The sequence below is a fragment of the Esox lucius genome, chromosome 24 (genome assembly GCF_011004845.1).
Source record: "Esox lucius isolate fEsoLuc1 chromosome 24, fEsoLuc1.pri, whole genome shotgun sequence".
NCBI classification, from domain to species: Eukaryota; Metazoa; Chordata; class Actinopteri; order Esociformes; family Esocidae; genus Esox; species Esox lucius.
In genome coordinates, this window is record NC_047592.1 from 19,815,132 (window position 1) to 19,836,274 (window position 21,143).

Genomic DNA, 21,143 nt, shown 5'->3' on the forward strand with positions numbered 1-21,143 from the left:
CATCGCCTCAGAACATCTTAAATGAGCTTGGGCCCAGAGAAGGCAGCAGCATTTCCGGTTCTTGTTTATATGGTTGGTTAATATTAGTTGTCAAAGTGAGTGCCAGAGAAATCAATGTTATGTGCATTTTCTTTTCAGGTGGTGGGGGGATACACAAGTTAATTAAGAGACCCATCTAAGAGGTAGGTTTTCAGATGCTTTCAGGAGAATCGCAGGGACTCTGCTGTCCTGTCTCCAAGGGGATGTTTGTGAGGGTTGGGTGGCCAAAAGACATGAAGTGGCAGATTGGCGTGCAGATCAGATTCAGAAGGGGTGGGGTTTAAGCATGGCCTGCAGGTAGGGAGGTGCAAACTGCAAACTTCCATTTGTGGATGCAGCAACGTATTGTGTTCACAGACAATGGTTTTCAGAAGTGTTCTGGAGCTCATGAAGTGATGTCCACTACAGAATGTTGTCTGTTAATGCAGCGCTGCCTGAGGGTCATCTGATATTGGTTTTTGGCCTTGTCCCTTGCGTACAGAGATTTCTCAGAATCCTCAAAATCTTTTAATGATATTAAGTACCATAGATTAGGAGATACCCAAAGTCTTTGCAATTTTACGCTGAGAAACATTCTTAAATTTTTCCACTTTATTCCCGTGCAGTCTTTCACTGAGTGTTGAACCCCTCCCCATCTTTACCTCTGAAAGACTCATCCTCTCTGGGGTGCTCTTTTTATACCCAATCGTGTTACTGTCCTGTTGCCAGTCAATCTAATTAGTTGTGTTCCACCAGGTTCTTTATTACGTTCTGTATTACACAACTATTCCAGTCTTTTGTTGCCCCTGTCCCAGCATTTTTTAAACCTGTTACTGGCATCAAATTCAAAGTGGCCATTTCAAGCCCTGGGTAGGGGCCTCTAGCCTTCTCAAAGTATGAGTTTTTGTTGTCCCCGATTAGAGGCAACTGCACTGCACTGCAACCCTAAATTCAGTTGTTTTTTTCAGATATTTTGTATTTTTATTTTACATTTTGTGTTACTATTACAATCAGAAGCCACCTACCGCAGGATCTTCTTCACATCACTCCACATGTTTTGTTGCTGGTGGGGGGGGGCTTGGCCATATCATAGGATGGTTAAATGATTGTGTTTTAGCCCAAAGCCCTCGCCTTTGCCACTTTCCTACTGAGGGAGTCCTCATTGAAACCAGATGCCATCTTAGGTGACGGTCCAGAATGAGTCAACTACTTTTCTCACTTGCTGGGTTAATATTGCCCACAATTCAATGCTTAAAATCCCATGTTTAACACTATGATTGACTTTAATCGGTTCCGAAAGCATGTGACAATTCCTTGCTTGATCAGCAACATGACCTTTCGGACTTTGGAGTCATCTGGTCAGGTAGTCCTGAGGCATGGTGTTAGGGATAATGTCCATCTAAGATCCGATTAGAGTGAGCATACAAGACCCAACAGGATACCAAATAAGGCAGTATGAATTAGACTAGACAGGATGATTGACACTAGACCCTAGACCCCCAGTACGAAGACATTTGCAGTGTAGATATTGAGACGGGGTCAGTGGACATTGTTCCATCCTAAGACACCCCAAGAAAGGCCAATGATGCAGGAAACAGTGCAATAAATTGTGTAATTATTAGAAATCACAATATTTCCTGCTTCACTGAACTTAATGTGCATCAATAACTCAAAGTAACAAGGGCAATGTAATGTAAAGTTGCAGTGTTAATGGATGTTCTGGCCCTGTTTGCTTCAGGTGTGGCTGAGATTCTGTTGATTCACAAGAGAGTGGGGGAATCTGTGGAGCTGCCTGGTCCCTCAGAGGTGTAACGTTTGGTGTAACATTAGCGGCATGGACATATCAAGGAAAGGAAATTGCAGAATACAGTTGAGGGGAGACCCAACTGTAAACCCCAAAAACTTCAGTTTTACAGTTAGAGATCTGACACTGCAAGATTTGATACTTACTGGCAATGGGCCAAAGGTCAGATTCCATCTAAGGTCATCACTCTGAAGGTCCATGGTAGGTAATCGCCATGTTTGCATCCTATATTAATTAAATTCTAATGTACTGTATGTCAATGACTGATTATCTGTTTACTTATTTAACTACCCTTGCATAATATGTTGCCTTGCTGTTGCATTTTAAGTTTCATCCTCTCATCATTCTTATGTTGGTGTAGCTATGGTATACACCGATCAGCCAAAACATTATGACCACTGACAGGTAATGACACAATACTGACCATCGTGGACAGATTCTCTAAATCTGCCCATTTTGTTGCGTTACCGAAATTACCGTCTGACAGTGAGACAGCTGACCTCTTTGTCCTACATGTATTCTGTCCCCATGGAATACCCGAGGACATAGTTTCCGATAGAGGCCCACAGTTTATTTCTCGAGTGTGGAAGGAGTTCTTTTCTGCTCTAGGTGCCTCTGTTAGTCCATCCTCAGGTTTCCATCCCCAGTCCAATGGCCAGACTGAGAGAACTAATCAGGACCTGGAGGCTGCTCTTCGCTGTGTGACAGCCCAGAATCCTTCCACCTGGGCAAAACAGCTGCTGTGGGTCGAATATGCCCACAACTCCTTCACCTCCTCTGCCACCGGCCTCTCCCCATTTGAGGCCTCTTTGGGATACCAACCGCCTTTGTTTCCATCGCAGGAAAAGGATCTGGCTGTCCCGTCTGTTCAGGACAACCTTGGTCGCTGCCGCAAGGTGTGGAAGGATACACGTGAAGCCCTTCTCCAAGAGTGGAACAAGAAGGTGGCAGACAGGCACAGGGTGGCTGCTCCCCAGTACCAACCTGGACAGAGAGTCTGGCTCTCCTCCAGTAACATCCCTCTGCGCACTGAATCCCGTAAGCTGTCGCCTCGGTTTTTGGGTCCATTCGAGATCGAGTCCATCATCAACCCATCAGCCATTCGGTTGAAGCTACCCCGTTCCATGAGGGTCCATCCGACCTTCCACGTGTCCCAGCTGAAGCCGGTCATCGCCAGTCCCCTGTGTCCGCCTGTGGATCCCCCTCCTCCGCCACGCACGATCGACGATCATCCAGCTTACACAGTTCAGAGACTGCTGGACGTCCGGAAACGTGGGAGGGGGTTCCAGTACCTGGTGGACTGGGAGGGTTATGGGCCTGAGGAGAGGACCTGGATACCCAGACGCTTTATTCTGGACCCTCAGATGGTGAAGGACTTCCATAGGGACCACCCTGGCAGGCCGGGTGGGTCGCCGGGTGGCGCCCGTTGAGGGAGGGGTACTGTTATGGGTAGGCTCTGTTTTTCCTGTCTCAGCCTGTTTTCCTTTTCCCCTTTTCCTTGTGTGTGTTGTCTGTGTTTGTCTCCACCTGCTGTGCAAGTGTCGCGCTCACAGAGGATCCTGGCCAAGGGGCGTGGCCACTCTCTCCCGCTCTGTTTCCAGCCAGCTGCAGCACATTTCCATTAATAAACCAGCAGATCTCCACCTGCTGTGCAAGTGTCGCGCTCACAGAGGATATAGCAGATATCAACCTGGGCTGTTCACCTCTTCAGCGCCAGTTCGTTACAACATTACCCTTGGTAACTTGGCTCTGCAAACCCTCAGACATCCCGCTCCTAGTCCCTATGCGTTCTAGCCAGCTTTATTTCAGTGTGCCCTTGTTAACCTGCATCTCCTCTGTCCAGATTCTGCTCTGACATTGTTGCTTGTTCATCTGCTGCCTGCTCACCTTGCCACACAGCTTCCATTGCTGCCTGCTCACCTGCTGCCTGCACACTTCGCCATTCAACTCTCCTCGGCACTCGCCTCCTGGAGCCACTCGACCCTGAACAATTCCTCTGTTTGATTCTGGTTGTGTGAATAAACACTTCAACTGCCTCCCCGAGTCCGTATGTCTCTCTCAGCATCTGAGTCACAAACCAGAGCCTAACAAAAACATCTAGTATGCGGCAGTCCTGTGGGCGAAAATGCCTTGTTGATGCTAGAGGTCAGAGGAGAATGGGCCGACTGATTCAAGCTGATAGAAGAGCAACTTTGACTGAAATAACCACTCATTACAACCGAGGTATGCAGCAAAGCATTTGTGAAGCCACAACACGCACAACCTTGAGGCGGATGGGCTACAACAGCAGAAGACCCCACTGGGTACCACTCATCTCCACTACAAATAGGAAAAAGAGGCTACAATTTGCACGAGCTCACCAAAATTGGACAGTTGAAGACTGGAAGAATGTTGCACGGTCTGATGAGTCTCGATTTCTGTTGAGACATTCAGATGGTAGAGTCAGAATTTGGCGTAAAGAGAATTAGAACATGGATCCATCATGCCTTGTTACCACTGTGCAGGCTGGTGGTGGTGGGGTAATGGTGTGGGGGATGTTGTCTTGGCACACTTTAGGCCCCTTAGTGCCAATTGGGCATGGTTTAAATGCCACGGCCTACCTGAGCATTGTTTCTGACCATGTCCATCCCTTTATGACCACCATGTACCCATCCTCTGATGGCTTCTTCCAGCAGGATAATGCACCATGTCACAAAGCTCGAATCATTTCAAATTGGTTTCTTGAACATGACAATGAGTTCACTGTACTGAAATGGCCCCCACAGTCACCAGGTCTCAACCCAATAGAGCATCTTTGGGATGTAGTGGAACGGGAGCTTCGTGCCCTGGATGTGCATCCCACAAATCTCCATCAACTGCAAGATGTTATCCTACCAATATGGGCCAACATTTCTAAATAATGCTTTCAGCACCTTGTTGAATCAATGCCATGTAGAATTAAGGCAGTTCTGAAGGCGAAAGGGGGTCAAACACAGTATTTGTATGGTGTTCCTAATAATCCTTTAGGTGAGTGTATATCTGAATGTGTAAAGACATGGATAATACACTGTTTATATTGTATCAATGAAATATTTTGGTAGCATTGGTTTGAATGTCTATGTTATTTTGCATCCTTGCTTGGTGTTTATGTCTGAGTTGTAGAATGTTTTTCTGTCTTTACTGCAGACCAGATCAAACAGTGATGTAAACACAATGTCTATATAAGAGACAGTTGATGACCAAACTATCCCAAGACTAAATCTGGTGAGAATGAGACATGAATGCTCTGCTGGTCCCTGAACAAAATAGTAGCATTTCTGATTGTCTGTTATCATGTTATCATATAAAGTACTATAAACTTACAACAGTGTTGTATTTGGGAATGGAACAACAGTAAAGCTACTTTATAATTTGTCCACATTTTACTGAAATGGTTTCTTCTTGGTTTTCTGTCCTATTAAGCCACAGACTGTACACCCAAATTACATTTGAACATACAGTTCCTCATTCTTTCTAACTGTGAGATGAACAGGATGTCATCTAAGATGTTCATTCTTCCTACCAAACAGTACTGTGAACTGAACAGGAAGTAATCTGAGATGTGGTCATTGATTAATCATTAAAATAGAATCCTCTGCATTGTGTGCATCCTGCATAATAATGTAGGCCTACATTCTGTAGATAGTAGGGTTGAGCGAGTACTCGGCTGAAACAAGTATCCGCTACGGATAATGTACCTTTTACGGATAACGACTTTCACACCAGACCCAATTTGCATGAATAAAATGTAGACCCATTCCGAAAGGATACGAAGAAAAACAGATCAGTTCCTAAAAGTACCGTAGAAAAAACTAAAAACAGACCAAAGCCTGTCTTGATCCGAAAGATCCGTTAAGTTCAGACTGTAGAAATAGCAAGAAGCCTAAAAAAGAGTGCCGCAGCCAGCTTGCACCATCAATAGCTCAAATATTGGCCAAATTAGCTCATTGTGTTTAACGTCCTAAAAAACTAATAAAATGACCTACAAGTACAAGCTTTGCGGTCTTGACTGTAAAATGACCTACAAGTAAAGCTTTGCGGTCTTGACTGTATGCATTTCGTAATATAGGCCTAATGCCTGATGTCAACCAGATACGTCAAACTCGTTGCATTACGTCGGAAGTCATTAATTGTCAATGAAGCAATACGAAAAGGTACGTTTCCAATGTGATGTATTATGGTGCGTTTGATGTAACACATGCATTCAATATTTTCAACTTTGCGTTGTTTTACTCGTGATGTTACAAAGGAGTGGCCACGCCCCTTGACCTAGTTCCTCCCTAGGTCACGCCTCTCACAGCCTCAGGTGCAGACGAACACAACACAGACAGAGACAACAGGGGGAAAAGGGCCACACAGAGGAAAGGAGAACACAGCCAACCCATAACAGTGTTTCCACACCAAAATGTGACATAATCAATACGTTGGTAATTACATTTCATCTTTTTACTTTCACAGAACCTGAAAAATGCATTTTAATATGGGCTTCAATATACATTTAGCAATTTTTTTTATAATGCATTACGATTGTAATGATAGCATTGTTGACGGTGAAATACATTTGGACAAAACTGAATTGTATTTATACATTTTCAAATACATTTTGGAATAAAAGGTCAAATACATTTTGATGCCTGAAATGTGTTTTTAATTAAGTTAAATGTATTCGACATATATTCATCATACATTCTACATACATTTTGCATTGCAAAAATATTTTTATTTTCCATATTGGATAGCCCAATAAATAAAAGGCAGGTTTATCAAATGCTATATTATTTACAATGTCAAATCTACATTGTTTCAGCTAATTTTGATTATCTGCTAAATAAGTTACAGTAACCTACCTAACCAAGTCAAAAACAAATTAAGTAGATAGTTAACTATTGTTGTTACCTAGCATTGTGTCAAACTACTGTACAATGTGAAGCATTCTGCTCTAACTTAGCACCTGTTTTCCACAAATATAGTACACTATCTCATTTAACTGCACAGATGTAGAGATCATGCTCCAAGCAGCATTTTTGGAGTTGATGTCCGTGTAGCAAAAGGCCCTATGCAGTTGGGTCGTATAGAGCAGGGCTATTTAATTCCAGTTTTTAAAGGGCCGAAACATTTCTGTCTTTGTCCTTTACTAACTATATGGGACTGATTCAGATCTTAGATACCAGATCAGCTAGCAGGTAGAACCATAAACCAGAAGTGTTTCGGCCCTCCAGGACCAATACCCCTGCTCTAGAGACTGAAAACATTATTTTATCCTCCCTGCTTCCATCTGTATACCTTCTCAAATTTACATATGCGTCAAATACGAAAAAATATGTAACGCTTGATGTTCTCAGATACGTCAACATTTTGAGTATGTTATTTTCTGTCAGAAGACCTGTACATACTTTTTGGTACTTGATGCACATGGAACCAGGGAGGAGATAATTTTTGCTGTCTCTAGAACCTGCTCTATACAACTAAAGTAGGGCCTTCCTACCAGAGCATCAACTCCAAAAATGCTGCCTGTTAATAGCGGATTAGCTGCTGTGTGGCTATTTTCACCCGGGTGCAAATAGACACTCCATTATTGGCTTTAGCAGATTATCAAATTTAGCTTGAACGATGTAGATTTTACATTGTAAATAATGCAACGTTTGATAAACATGCATTTTTGGGCTGTGGTCATGCTTTGTATGACTCGTTGCCGGAACTTGAACTTCCGTCGTACCACCGCTAAACCACGCACAAGTAGAACATTTTGAAAGCATGCGTTCCACCAAACACACCAAACGCAATGCAACATAGCATCAGAATGTACCATTTCGGATTGCTTCATTGACAATGAATGTCAATGAATGTTTGTGTATCTGGTGAACATCAGGCGTACCCTAAACATTCACTCACTGCATGCAAATCCATAAATATATTTTACAGTGTCCTGTCTGCATTTTTCTATTATACAATGCTGGCATTAATTCAGATAGACAATTCTTGTCAACATGTTGGACTATTCGTACTTCTTGGTTCTTAAGGAAGCGAAGAATTTGTTCAAAAGTATAATTTTATGTTTTTTCCCCAACCTAACCCGGGGGTGCTGATTGCAGAACGATATCTTAATATATTTTGGTTCCCCTCAAAGGCACCCGTTTCGGCAGCGTGACTCACAAAGGAACAAAAGCAGGTGAGAAAACAATACCCAAACACACCACACTTTCTGTGGCTATACACCTGTTGGACCCAGAACACAAAAAAATCTAATTAACTATTACAGTTATTAATAATTATAAAATGAAAGGAAAATTTAATTCTTTTGAAAATACGATCTTCACATTATACAAGAACCATCATCATCATCATTTTCTTCTGCTTATCCGGGGCAGGGTCGCAGGGCAGACTTCCCTCTCCCTAGACACTTCCTCCAGCTCTTCCGGGGGGACACCGAGGCGTTCCCAGGCCAGCCGGGAGACATAGTCCCTCCAGCGTGTCCTAGGTCTTCCCCGGGGTCTCCTCCCGGTGGGACGGGACCGGAACAACTTCCCAGGAAGGCGTTCCGGAGGCATACGAAACAGATTCCCAAGCCACCTCAGCTGGGCCCTCTCGATGTGGAGGAGCTGCTGCTCTACTCTGAGCTCCACCCGGGTGACCGAGCTTCTCACCCTATATCTAAGGGATCGCCCGGCCACCCTGCGGAGAAAGCTCATTTCGGCCGCCTGTATCCAGGATCTTGTCCTTTCGGTCATGACCCAAAGCTCACGACCATAGGTGAGAGTAGGAACGTAGATTCACCCCGACAGACTGATACATCGACCGCATTACTGCAGAAGCTGCACCGATCCGTCTGTCATTCTCCCGTTCCATCCTTCCCTCAATCGTGAGCAAGACCCGTAGATACTTAAACTCCTCCACTTCAGGCAGGCACTCTCCACCAACCTGAAGTGGGCAAGCCACCCTTTCCCGACTGAGGACCATGGCCTCGGATTTGGAGGTACTGATTCTCATCCCCACCGCTTCACACTCGGCTGCAAATTGTCCCAGTGCATGCTGAAGGTCCTGGTTTGAAGGGGCCAACACGACAACATCATCCGCAAAGAGCAAAGACAAAATGGTGTGGTCCCCAAACCTGAGACCTTCCGGCCCCTGGCTGCGCCTAGAAATTCTGTCCATATAAATTACGAACAGAACCGGCGACAAAGGGCAGCCCTATCCTATGGTGTTCATGGAGGGTTCATGGGAGTTTGCCCAACCAGTCCACATGTGTTTTGTGGATTTGGAGAAGGCATTCGACTGTGTCCCTCGCGGCGTCCTGTGGAGAGTGCTTCGGGAATATGGGGTCCTGGGTCCTTTGCTAAGGGCTGTCAGGTCCCTTTACGACCGAAGTAGGAGCTTGGTCTGCATTGCCAGCAGTAAGTCAGACGTGTTCCCAGTGCATGTTGGACTCCGGCAGGGCTGCCCTTTGTCGCCGGTTCTGTCTACAAGAACCAGTATAATATATGTATTGCATAATGGATGTCCAGTCAGTGAATACAATATTTCTGCAGATACTCGAGACCTGTTGCAATTATGTTAGAACCAAACCAGATCTGAGAAAAAAGTACAAATGTTGAACCCAGACCCCTCATATTTTGGAATTTCGGGTCTGGTGAAGACCTTTACCCTGAAGCTCAATTCTGAGGCTGTCTGTAAATAGTTTTATTCTAAATCTAGCAACGTCTGATAAACCCTTATCAATTTCAGGCTTAAATTAAAAACGCACGGTTTGCTCCCCCACTTCTGGTTTAAGACACGCTCATTAAAAAATGGATACAAAAAATGTATTTGGTTGAACAGATACAGATAATGGTGTACTTGTTCATCCCTAGTAGATAGGCCAGAATTTTCCTGAATGTGTTAGAATCTCTATGTGAAGTAGTCCATTAACTGTTTATGTGACTATAAGAACTACATCATGGAGATTAACAGAGGCATTGCTAGGATCACTGTACATTTGGGGCTTAGCTACAGAACAACAACATTAACTACCACAGCTATGCCAATGATACTCAAATGTATATGGCTCTTGAACTGTATGACAACAGCTCAATAGACTCACTGTGTCACTGTATAGAGCACATACATACCTGGATGAGATTATTGTGTTTGGCAACAAAAATAAATAAGTATTAGTAAAGAGCTGGATTCTCTGGCCCAAAAAAAACATGGATCAAGTGCGTAATCTTGGTGTTCTGATAGAATCAGACCTCACATTTAACAGTCATATCAGAGTGGTCACCAAAACAACATTCTATCATCTAAAAAATATAGCCAGAATCAAAGGCTTGGTGTCCCAAAAAGACCAAGAGAAGCTCATCCATGCTTTTATCCCTAGTAGGGTTGACTACTGTAATGGCCTCTTAACTGGACTCCCGAAAAAGACTGTAAAACAACTGCAGCTCATTCAGAATGCTGCTGCTAGAATATAAACCAGGAACAAAAGAACAGAGCACATCACTCCGGTTCTTAAATCTTCCAGTCAGTTACAGAATAGATTTCAAAATGGTGCTTTTAGTTATAAATCTCTGAATGGGTTAGGACCTGAATACATTTCTGATATGTTTGCAGAATATAAACCGAACAGGGCTCTTAGATCCATGAACACAGGTCAGCTAGTAGAGCCCAGAGTCCAAACTAAACATGGAGAAGCTGCGTTTAGCGGTTACGCTGTACAAAACTGGAAAAACTACCAGAAGATCTTAGACGTGCCCCAAACCTATCAATTTTAAAATCCAGGTTGAAAACACTTCTCTTCTCACGTGCCTGTGACTGAGTGTTTTTTTTTATGTTATTGTACTTTCATATATTTTTCTTTGTAAAGCACATTGAGTTGCTTCGATGTAGGAATTGTGCTATATAAATAAACTTGCTTGCTTAGCAAAATGTACAGTGGGGAGAACAAATTTGATACACTGCCTATTTTGCAGGTTTTCCCACTTACAAAGCATGTACAAGTCTGTAATTTTTATCATAGGTACTCTTCAAATCCAGAAAATCATATTGTATGATTTTTAATTAATTAATTTGCATTTTATTGCATGACATAAGAATGTGAGCATGACTCGCAGGGTTCAGTTAAGAAACCATCCCCTAAAACCCCAAGACGAAACATCCCCGATAGTTGACGAAGTCAGAGAAGGAATGATCGAATGCGTTAATGATGAAAATCCTCACCTAGGGCAGACCTATGAACACATAGGCAACCCCAGGAAAAGAAGGATGTGGAACTCAAATGAAAGGGTAACATATCCGTTCCACATTTTAACTTTGAACCAAGGAGGACATGAGGTCCTGGCCCACACCTGCTGAGTACCTGGCTTGAAAGACCCGTTGCTGTCCCTGTCCAAAGACCTCCTGGTTGTGTTACAGATCAAGACGATACCTGACGAATTCAGCTGCCACTGTGCTGACACCTCCTTTCTCCCCCATGTTGTCACTGTCCTTGTCCATCTGGTAATGCTTCCGACCTGGACTAAGTTGAAATAGACTCTGGAGCCCACATGCATTTATTAATTCTTATAATTGTACTCTTAATACGTTCACCCGGCACAGCCAGAAGAAGACTGGTCACCCCTCTGTGCCTGGGTCCGCTCTAGGTTTCTTTTAAAATGTTGCATTCTAAGGGAGTTTTTTTCTAGCCACTGAAATTTAACACTACGGTTGTTTACCCGTTGAGGTTTAAAGCCACATGTTTTGTAAAAGCACTTTGTGACAACTACTGATGTAAAATAAGCTTTATAAATAAATGTGATTGATTGATTAACATAAAGCACAACAATAACTCACATAGCACACATCACAAGATGACAGGCAAGAGAATACAGACACACAAAATGAGGGCAGCCCCAGGGAGGAGGCGAACTGTAGCTGAGTGTGTCGTTGGGCAACAGTAATACCCCTGAGCCAAGCAGGCTACTGAAGCCTATAGCCTCAAAGCAGAGATAGAATCAAGGGAAAGCACGAGATTCCATAGAACAGTTTAGAGGTCTCGGGCAGCAGGGCCAAGAACCAAATAAACAAAGGATGTGAGAGAAACATCCAGTAAATAGAAATGGACAAATGCAGAAGACGCCGCATGGAGTGTGCAGAGACCCTCCGGAACGACAGAGCCAGACGTCTCATAGGCCAAAGTGATGCAGTCACAAAGCCAGTGGGAGAGACGCTGATTAGAAAGCGGACAACCCACCTGGGAATCTGAATAACTTATAAACAGCTGGGGAGTCAGTCTGGTAGTCCTGGTGAGTCAGTCTGATAGTCCTGGGGAGTCTGTCGGATAGTACTGGGGAGTCAGTCCGATAGTCCTGGGGAGTCAGTCTGATAGTCCTGGGGAGTCAGTCTGATAGTCCTGGGGCGTCAGTCGGATAGTCCTGGGGAGTCAGTCGGATAGTCCTGGGGAGTCAGTCCGATAGTCCTGGGGAGTCAGTCCGATAGTCCTGGGGAGTCAGTCCGATAGACCTGGGGAGTCAGTCTGATAGTCCTGGGGAGTCAGTCCGATAGTCCTGGGGAGTCAGTCCGATAGTCCTGGGGAGTCAGTCTGATAGACCTGGTGCGCTCCACATACAGAGCCAGAGTGTACCGGGCAGACAGTGGAGCCTCTCATCCTCCTCACACACATGCAGAGGAAGGCCTGTAAATCTATAACTCTAGATCGAAAAGAACTGGTGATAACCTTGGACATGAAGGAGGGGTTAGGTCTCAGCGTAGCACAGCCTAAGTCCTCTCTGATAGCCAGACAGCCTGGGCACACAGATATCGCTCACTCGCTTAGCAGACCACAAAGCGAGGAGCAAGGCAGTTTAAGAGAATACAGTTGTAAGGGCTTGAAAGGGGGTTCACAGAGGGTGTCCAGCACCTTAGCAAGGTCCCACTGTGGAGCGCCCAGCCTGGCCATCGGGCTCAGAGGGCGCGTACCCAAATGGAAACGGTGGAAGAGAGGGCGGCTGAAAACCTTGTTCCCAGCAAAACCCTCATGGCACGCAGAGATGGCCGATGCATAACCAGGGATAGTGGAGGGCGACCTATCCATATCAAAGAGATACTGCAGAAATGACAGGATCTCCTCCACAAGGCAACATGAAGGGTCAGACAACCTCCAACCACACCACATCACAAACATATTCCAACGAGTGGACATAGATGCTGCCCTGGATGGTGTGGACCACCGTAGCAGACAGGCCTCTGTTCAAAAAGACTGTCCCATTCAGACCATGAGGGTCCCTGACAGCAACTTGCCTGAAGGGAACCACCCATTGGCGGTCCGCCAGCAACTGGATCATCTACCAATATCAAATGGCCGCAGGATGATCGGGTGGCACCAGAATGACCCGAAGTCCCTTTTTGATCCAAGCCAGCAGAAGTGCTATGCAGCACAACGGGAGGGAATGCATAAAGGAGACCCCAAGGCCAGTGGTGGTGCGCAAACGCGTACCAGAGGGGGGCGATCTGTCTGAGATGGAGAACCACAAACGTCAGTGTGTGTTCTGTCTGCATGCAAATAAGTCCCCCTGGGCTTCCCCAAACCTCTGCCTGATGAGGGAGACGATGTCCGTGTGGAGGCGCCACTCATTGTGATGAAGGCCTCCCGAGACATCGGGTCCACGCTCAATAGGGACATGACGGCCTGAACCGGACACCTGCAGAGGTTGAGAGCAGAGAGCAAATGGAGAGCCAGCGTGTCTGAAATGTGTGCTCTTATTGTGCGTGTACATGACCAGACGCAAGTAAAAAACCTGCAGGGCTGGCCTCGGCACGCTTTTCTTCCAATTCACAGCGAGTCTTAATCGCGTGAGAAGGGACACCACTAGGAAAGTGTGTATCCTGGCCATTGCCAGGGACGATGCTAGAATCAGGAGATCATGTCGATAGGCTAAAACCCTGATGCCCTCCCTGCGTAGGGGCTCTAACGCTGCTCTCTCAATCATGCCCACAAACCCCACACAGAGAGATTGGCGGGTGGAGGGAAGCAGCAGAAGAGAGGTCATCATCTAGTTCTCCCCAGGAGAGAGGGAGAAGCGCAAGACCCGCCACCACAACCCACGTGGGAGAGGAACGGGTCTGTCTGAGTCAGGGGAGTCGAGTCCTCCTCAGATATCTTGTCGTTGTCGCTGCTGGAATCCAACATGGCGGAGACGTCCACTTCAGTATGGCCGCTAACATGGCTAGGGTAAACCACTAGGAGCAAAAGCCCCTCTAGGGGGGGAGCTCCACGACATATAACCACCAGAAGTAGTCGCAATATAAACGTAGATACGTTTAGTTTTGGCTTACTATAACGTAGTTACCGAAGGTTGTAGCCAGCAACGTTTTTGTCCTTCTGAAAACAAATGCTAAAGCATATATTTTTTTGATTATGGTGAAATTCCAATGCGGAAACCTTTTGTTTAGCGGTCTGCATCTCAAACCACTACTCTATCTAAGAACAGATAGATGCGAACAAGCTGTATTGAAAACTCTGCAGAAAGTAGTCGCAATATAAACGTAAATACTTTTAGTTTAGCTTACTATAACGTAGTTAGCAAAGGTTGTAGCCAATTAAGTTTTGGTCAACCCGGCACAAATTCGAATGCATATGTTTTTTGTTGATAATAAGGAAATTGAAATGGGGAACCTGTTGTTCAGCAGTCTGCATCTCTAACCACTACGCTATTTAACAACAGGTAGTCAGCCAACCAGTCAGCCAGCAAGTCACTCACTCACTCCATAAGAGACATTCGATCTTCTTGGCCAGCTCCACTTAAGCGGTCCGGCAAAAATAATTCTAACAGATAAATGCGTACAAGATTTATTGCAAGGTGGAAAGTGAGAGGTTCTTCAAGTTTTGGGTTTTAACTGATTATTAAAGCAAGAGTTCAGACTTTTCTTTAGACACCCTGGACAATGAACACAATTTAAATGGAGACTGATAAAGGGGGAAAACACAGGGGGTGGTAGTGCCCAGGGGTCAGGCACACATCTGGCTAATCTCATCAGACACAATAATTCATGTTTCCTATGTTAGTGCCTTTAAAAGAAGAAAATGCAAAATAACTACTTAAATAGCATTCATGTGTTCTATCAATTAGTCAATGAACCAACTGTATTTATTACAAGGAAAATTACACCAGTGACACACATATAAAACAACATTTTGTGCTGGAAGTATTTATATGTTAACTTGATGATTTGTTCCGATGCCATGTCATATTGATGATGAATGATGTTACCTAAGGCTAAAGACACTTTATTTGCTTTGGATTGGCATTTGAAATGTATTGAAATGTATCATCGTTAAAGCATTAATGCTGTCTTTCCAGTGATACACTAACATATAATTATGTAACATAAACAAAGTTACACAAAACAGGATGAGTTACTTGTTTTGTAGATTTTCTTTGACTGTACCGTTGCAATACCTATAGCTTTGTAGTTTGTTTCTTCATAGTCTTCATATCCACCAGATGGCATGAGGGCTTTCTTACAGTAAATGGATGTTGTCATTATCATCTACTTATCATACAACCTATTTTTTGGTCTTCACAATGAGTGTGTTAATTATTATACAGTTAACTCCCAAAGTATTTGGACAGTGACATTTTTTGAAGCTCTGTGTTCCAGCGCTGAAAATGTGAAATTATATAGTTACTAAAAGGTTAAAGTGCCAGCTATATTTATTTAGGTATTTTCATCCATTTGCAATGAAATGGATGTTTCATCAAGCGGACTATAGAGGCTGGACTTCACCGGGTGGAAAAACACTAATTAGCCTCAGAAACAGGATGGCCTGACTTGTTCCTTAAGAAGTATTGTGGACAAAGATTAACATGTTCTGGAATGATGGCAAGAGAAATGGTGCGGAGGAAGAAGGATCTGGTATCAGGTGGTGTTGTGATTTGGTCAGGTTTGGTTGTCACTGGAATTGGCCCACTTGCTGTTGTTTGTTTAGTGTTGGATATATTATAGATAGATGTATTATTCTCCATATATACAGGTGCTGGTCATATAATTAGAATATCATCAAAAAGTTGATTTATTTAAGTAATTCCATTCAAAAAGTGAAACTTGTATAATGTATACATTCATTCCACACAGACTGATATATTTTGAGTGTTTATTTTTTTCAATTTTGATGATTATAACTGATAACTAATGAAAACCCCAAATTAAGTATCTCAGAAAATGTGAATATTGTAAATAGTTTCAATATTGAAGACACCTGGTGCCACACTCTAATCAGCAAATTAACTCAAAACACCTGCAAAGGCCTTTAAATGGTCTCTCAGTCTAGTTCTGTAGGCAGCACAATCATGGGGAAGACTGCTGACTTGACAGCTGTCCAAAAGACGACCATTTACACCTTTCACAAGGAGGGCAAGACACAAAAGGTCATAGCTAAATAGGCTGGCTGTTCACAGAGCTCTGTGTCTAAGCACATTAATAGAGAGGCGAAAGGAAGGAAAATATATGGTTGAGAAAAGTGTACAAGCAATAGGGATGACTGCACCCTGGAGAGGATTGTGAAAAGAAAACCATTCAAAAATGTGGGGGAGATTCACAAAGAGTGGACTGCAGCTGGAGTCAGTGCTTCAAGAACCACCACGCACAGACATATGCAAGACATGGGTTTCAGCTGTCGCATTCCTTGTGTCAAGCCACTCTTGAACAAGACACAGCGTCAGAAGCGTCTCGCCTGGGCTAAAGACAAAAAGGACTGGACTGCTGCTGAGTGTTCCAAAGTTATGTTCTCTGATGAAAGTAAATGTTGCATTTCCTTTGGAAATCAAGGTCCCAGAGTCTGGAGGAAGAGAGGAGAGGCACAGAATCCACGTTGCTTGAAGTCCAGTGTACAGTTTCCACAGTCAGTGATGGTTTGGGGTGCCATGTCATCTGCTGGTGTTGGTCCAAGGTCAACGCAGCCTTCCACCAGGAATTTTAAAGCACTTCATGCTTCCTGCTGCTGACCAACTTTATGAAGATGCAGATTTCATTTTCCAACAGGACTTGGCACCTGCACACAGTGCCAAAGCTACCAGTACCTGGTTTAAGGACCATGGTATCCCTGTTCTTAATTGACCAGCAAACTCGCCTGACCTTAACCCTATAGAAAATCTATGGGGTATTGTGAAGAGGAAGATGCGATACGCCAGACCCAACAATGCAGAAGAGCTGAAGGCCACTATCAGAGCAACCTGGGCTCTCATAACACCTGAGCAGTGCCACAGACTGATCGACTCCATGCCACGCCGCATTGCTGCAGTACTTCAGGCAAAAGGAGCCCCAACTAAGTACAGAGTGCTGTTTATACTTTTTATACTATACTTTTCATGTTCAAACTTTTCAGTTGGCCAACATTTCTAAAAATAATCTTTTTGTATTTGTCTTAAGTAATATTAAAATTTTCTGAGATACTGAATTTGGGGTTTTCATTAGTTGTCAGTTATAATCATCACAATTAAAAGACATAAACACTCGAAATATATCAGTCTGTGTAGAATGAATGTATACATTATACCAGTTTCACTTTTTGAATGGAATTACTGAAATGAATCAACTTTTTGATGATGTTCTAATTTTATGACCAGCACCTATATATTTGGTAGGTATCAGTGTTACTTTTTAGGGAAGGGTGTGCCTAAAAAGAACAGTTCCCTGATGTCATATCCTCTTTGGAGGAGTTCTGAGGAGCTGGTCATTGCTGTACTGAAGCTATGTATTATTTCCTCTTCAGTATTACTGTAAAAGTGAGCTGGCAGCATTACAGCATTCCAACCACGTTGCTGCCCCCATTTAAATGTGTGTACCGTGCGTGCAATATTCTATATCCAACTTAATCTAAATTAACAGACATTACACTACGGAAGCTCGACAACAACACACTTAGTTTTTAAATTATTAAAATGATATTTCATTGACCCCTCCAAGAACTGCCACCTTAACGTGGTGGAGGGGTTTGAGTACCCGAGTGACCCTAGGAGCTATGTTGTCTGGGGCTATATGCCCCTGGTAGGGTCTCCCAAGGCAAACAGGTCTTAGGCGACGGGTCAGACTAAGAGCGGTTCAAAACCCCTTAATGAAGAATTCAATTTTGAGTACCGTGACGTCGCCCGGTATGGCGCAGCCGGGGCCCCACCCCGGAGCCAGGCCCGGGGTTGGGGCTCGAATGCGAGCGCCTGGTGGCCGGGCCTTCCCCCATGGGGCCTGGCCGGGCTCAGCCCGAACGGGTGACGTGGGGCCGCCCTCCCGTGGGCTCACCACCCACAGGAGGGACCATAAGGGGCCGGTGCAAAGAGGATCGGGCGGCAGTCGAAGGCAGGGGCCTAGACAACCCGATCTCTGGACACGGAAACTGGCTCTAGGGACGTGGAATGTCACCTCGCTGGCGGGGAAGGAGCCTGAGTTAGTGCGTGAGGTTGAGAGGTTCCGATTAGAGGTAGTCGGGATCACCTCTACGCACGGCTTGGGCTCTGGAACCACACTCCTTGAGAGAGGATGGACTCTTCACCACTCTGGAGTTGCCCATGGTGAGAGGCGGCGGGCTGGTGTGGGTTTGCTCATAGCTCCCCAGCTCTGCCGCCATGTGTTGGAGTTTACCCCGGTGAACGAGAGGGTCGTTTCCCTGCGCCTACGGGTCGGGGATAGGTCTCTCACTGTTGTTTGTGCCTACGGGCCTAACGGCAGTGCAGAGTACCCGACCTTCTTGGAGTCTCTGGGAGGGGTGCTGGAAAGTGCTCCGACTGGGGACTCTATTGTTCTACTGGGGGACTTCAACGCCCACGTGGGCAACGACAGTGACACCTGGAGGGGCGTGATTGGGAGGAACGGCCCCCCTGATCTGAACCCGAGTGGTGTTCAGTTATTGGACTTCTGTGCTAGTCACAGTTTGTCCATAACGAACACCATGTTCAAACATAAGGGTGTCCATCAGTGCACATGGCACCAGGACACCCTAGGCCGCAGGTCGATGATCGACTTCGTTGTCGTCTCATCTGACCTGCGGCCGTATGTCTTGGACACTCGGGTGAAGAGAGGGGCGGAGCTGTCAACTGATCACCACCTGGTGGTGAGTTGGATCCGATGGCGGGGGAGGAAGCTGGACAGACTCGGCAGGCCCAAGCGTACTGTAAGGGTCTGCTGGGAACGTCTGGCCGAGTCTCCTGTCAGAGAGATCTTTAACTCCCACCTCCGGCAGAGCTTCGACTGGATCCCGAGGGAGGTTGGAGATATTGAGTCCGAGTGGACCATGTTCTCCACCGCCATTGTCGAAGCGGCCGCTCGGAGCTGTGGCCGTAAGGTCTCCGGTGCCTGTCGAGGCGGCAATCCCCGAACCCGGTGGTGGACACCGGAAGTAAGGGATGCCGTCAAGCTGAAGAAGGAGTCCTATCAGGCCTGGTTGGCTTGTGGGACTCCTGAGGCAGCTGACGGGTACCGACAGGCCAAGCGGGCTGCAGCCCGGGTGGTTGTGGAGGCAAAAACTCGGGCCTGGGAGGAGTTCGGTGAGGCCATGGAGAAGGACTTTCGGCTGGCCTCGAAGAGATTCTGGCAAACCATCCGGCGCCTCAGGAGAGGGAAACAGTGCCCTACCACCGCTGTTTACAGTAGAGGTGGGCAGCTGTTGACCTCAAGTGAGGATGTCGTCGGGCGGTGGAAGGAGTACTTCGAGGATCTCCTCAATCCCGCTGACATGTCTTCCATTGAGGAAGCAGAGGATGAGGGCTCAGAGGTGAACTCGTCCATCACCCGGGCTGAAGTCACAGAGGTGGTCAAGAAACTCCTCGGTGGCAAGGCACCGGGGGTGGATGAGATCCGCCCTGAGTACCTCAAGTCTCTGGATGTTGTGGGGCTGTCTTGGTTGACACGCCTGTGCAACATCGCGTGGCGGTCGGGGACAGTGCCTCTGGGATGGCAGACTGGGGTGGTGGTCCCTCTTTTTAAGAAGGGGGACCGGAGGGTGTGTTCCAACTACAGGGGGATCACACTTCTCAGCCTGCCCGGGAAAGTCTATGCCAGGGTTCTGGAGAGGAGAATACGGCCGATAGTAGAACCTCGGATTCAGGAGGAACAGTGTGGTTTTCGTCCGGGCCGTGGAACACTGGACCAGCTCTACACCCTCTACGGGGTGTTGGAGGGTTCATGGGAGTTTGCCCAACCAATCCACATGTGTTTTGTGGATTTGGAGAAGGCATTCGACTGTGTCCCTCGCGGCATCTTGTGGAGGGTGCTTGGGGAATATGGGGTCTTGGGTCCTTTGCTAAGGGCTGTCAGGTCCCTATACAACCGAAGCAGGAGCTTGGTCCGCATTGCCGGCAGTAAGTCAGACTTGTTCCCAGTGCATGTTGGACTCCGGCAGGGCTGCCCTTTGTCACCGGTTCTGTTTGTAATTTTTATGGACAGAATTTCTAGGCGCAGCCAGGGGCCGGAGGGTGTCAGGTTTGGGGACCACACGATTTCGTCTCTGCTCTTTGCAGATGATGTTGTCGTGTTGGCCCCTTCTAACCAGGACCTTCAGCATGCACTGGGACGGTTTGCAGCCGAGTGTGAAGCGGTGGGGATGAAAATCAGTACCTCCAAATCCGAGGCCATGGTCCTCAGTCGGAAAAGGGTGGCTTGCCCACTTCAGGTTGGTGGAGAGTGCCTGCCTCAAGTGGAGGAGTTTAAGTATCTAGGGGTCTTGTTCACGAGTGAGGGAAGGATGGAACGGGAGATTGACAGACGGATCGGTGCAGCTTCTGCAGTAATGCAGTCGATGTATCGGTCTGTCGTGGTGAAGAAAGAGCTGAGCCGCAAGGCGAAGCTCTCGATTTACCAGTCAATCTACGTTCCTACTCTCACCTATGGTCATGAGCTTTGGGTCATGACCGAAAGGACAAGATCCCGGATACAGGCGGCCGAAATGAGTTTTCTCCGCAGGGTGGCTGGGCGATCCCTTAGAGATAGGGTGAGAAGCTCGGTCACCCGGGAGGAGCTCAGAGTAGAGCCACTGCTCCTCCACATCGAGAGGGGTCAGCTGAGGTGGCTTGGGCATCTTTTTCGGATGCCTCCGGAACGCCTTCCTGGGAAGGTGTTCCGGTCCCGTCCCACCGGGAGGAGACCCCGGGGAAGACCTAGGACACGCTGGAGGGACTATGTCTCCCGGCTGGCCTGGGAACGCCTCGGTGTCCCCCCGGAAGAGCTAGAGGAAGTGTCTGGGGAGAGGGAAGTCTGGGCATCCCTGCTTAGACTGCTGCCCCCGCGACCCGGCCCCGGATAAGCGGGAGAAGATGGAGATGGAGATATTTCATTGAAAAGGGGTCTTCCAAGACAGCAACGTCAA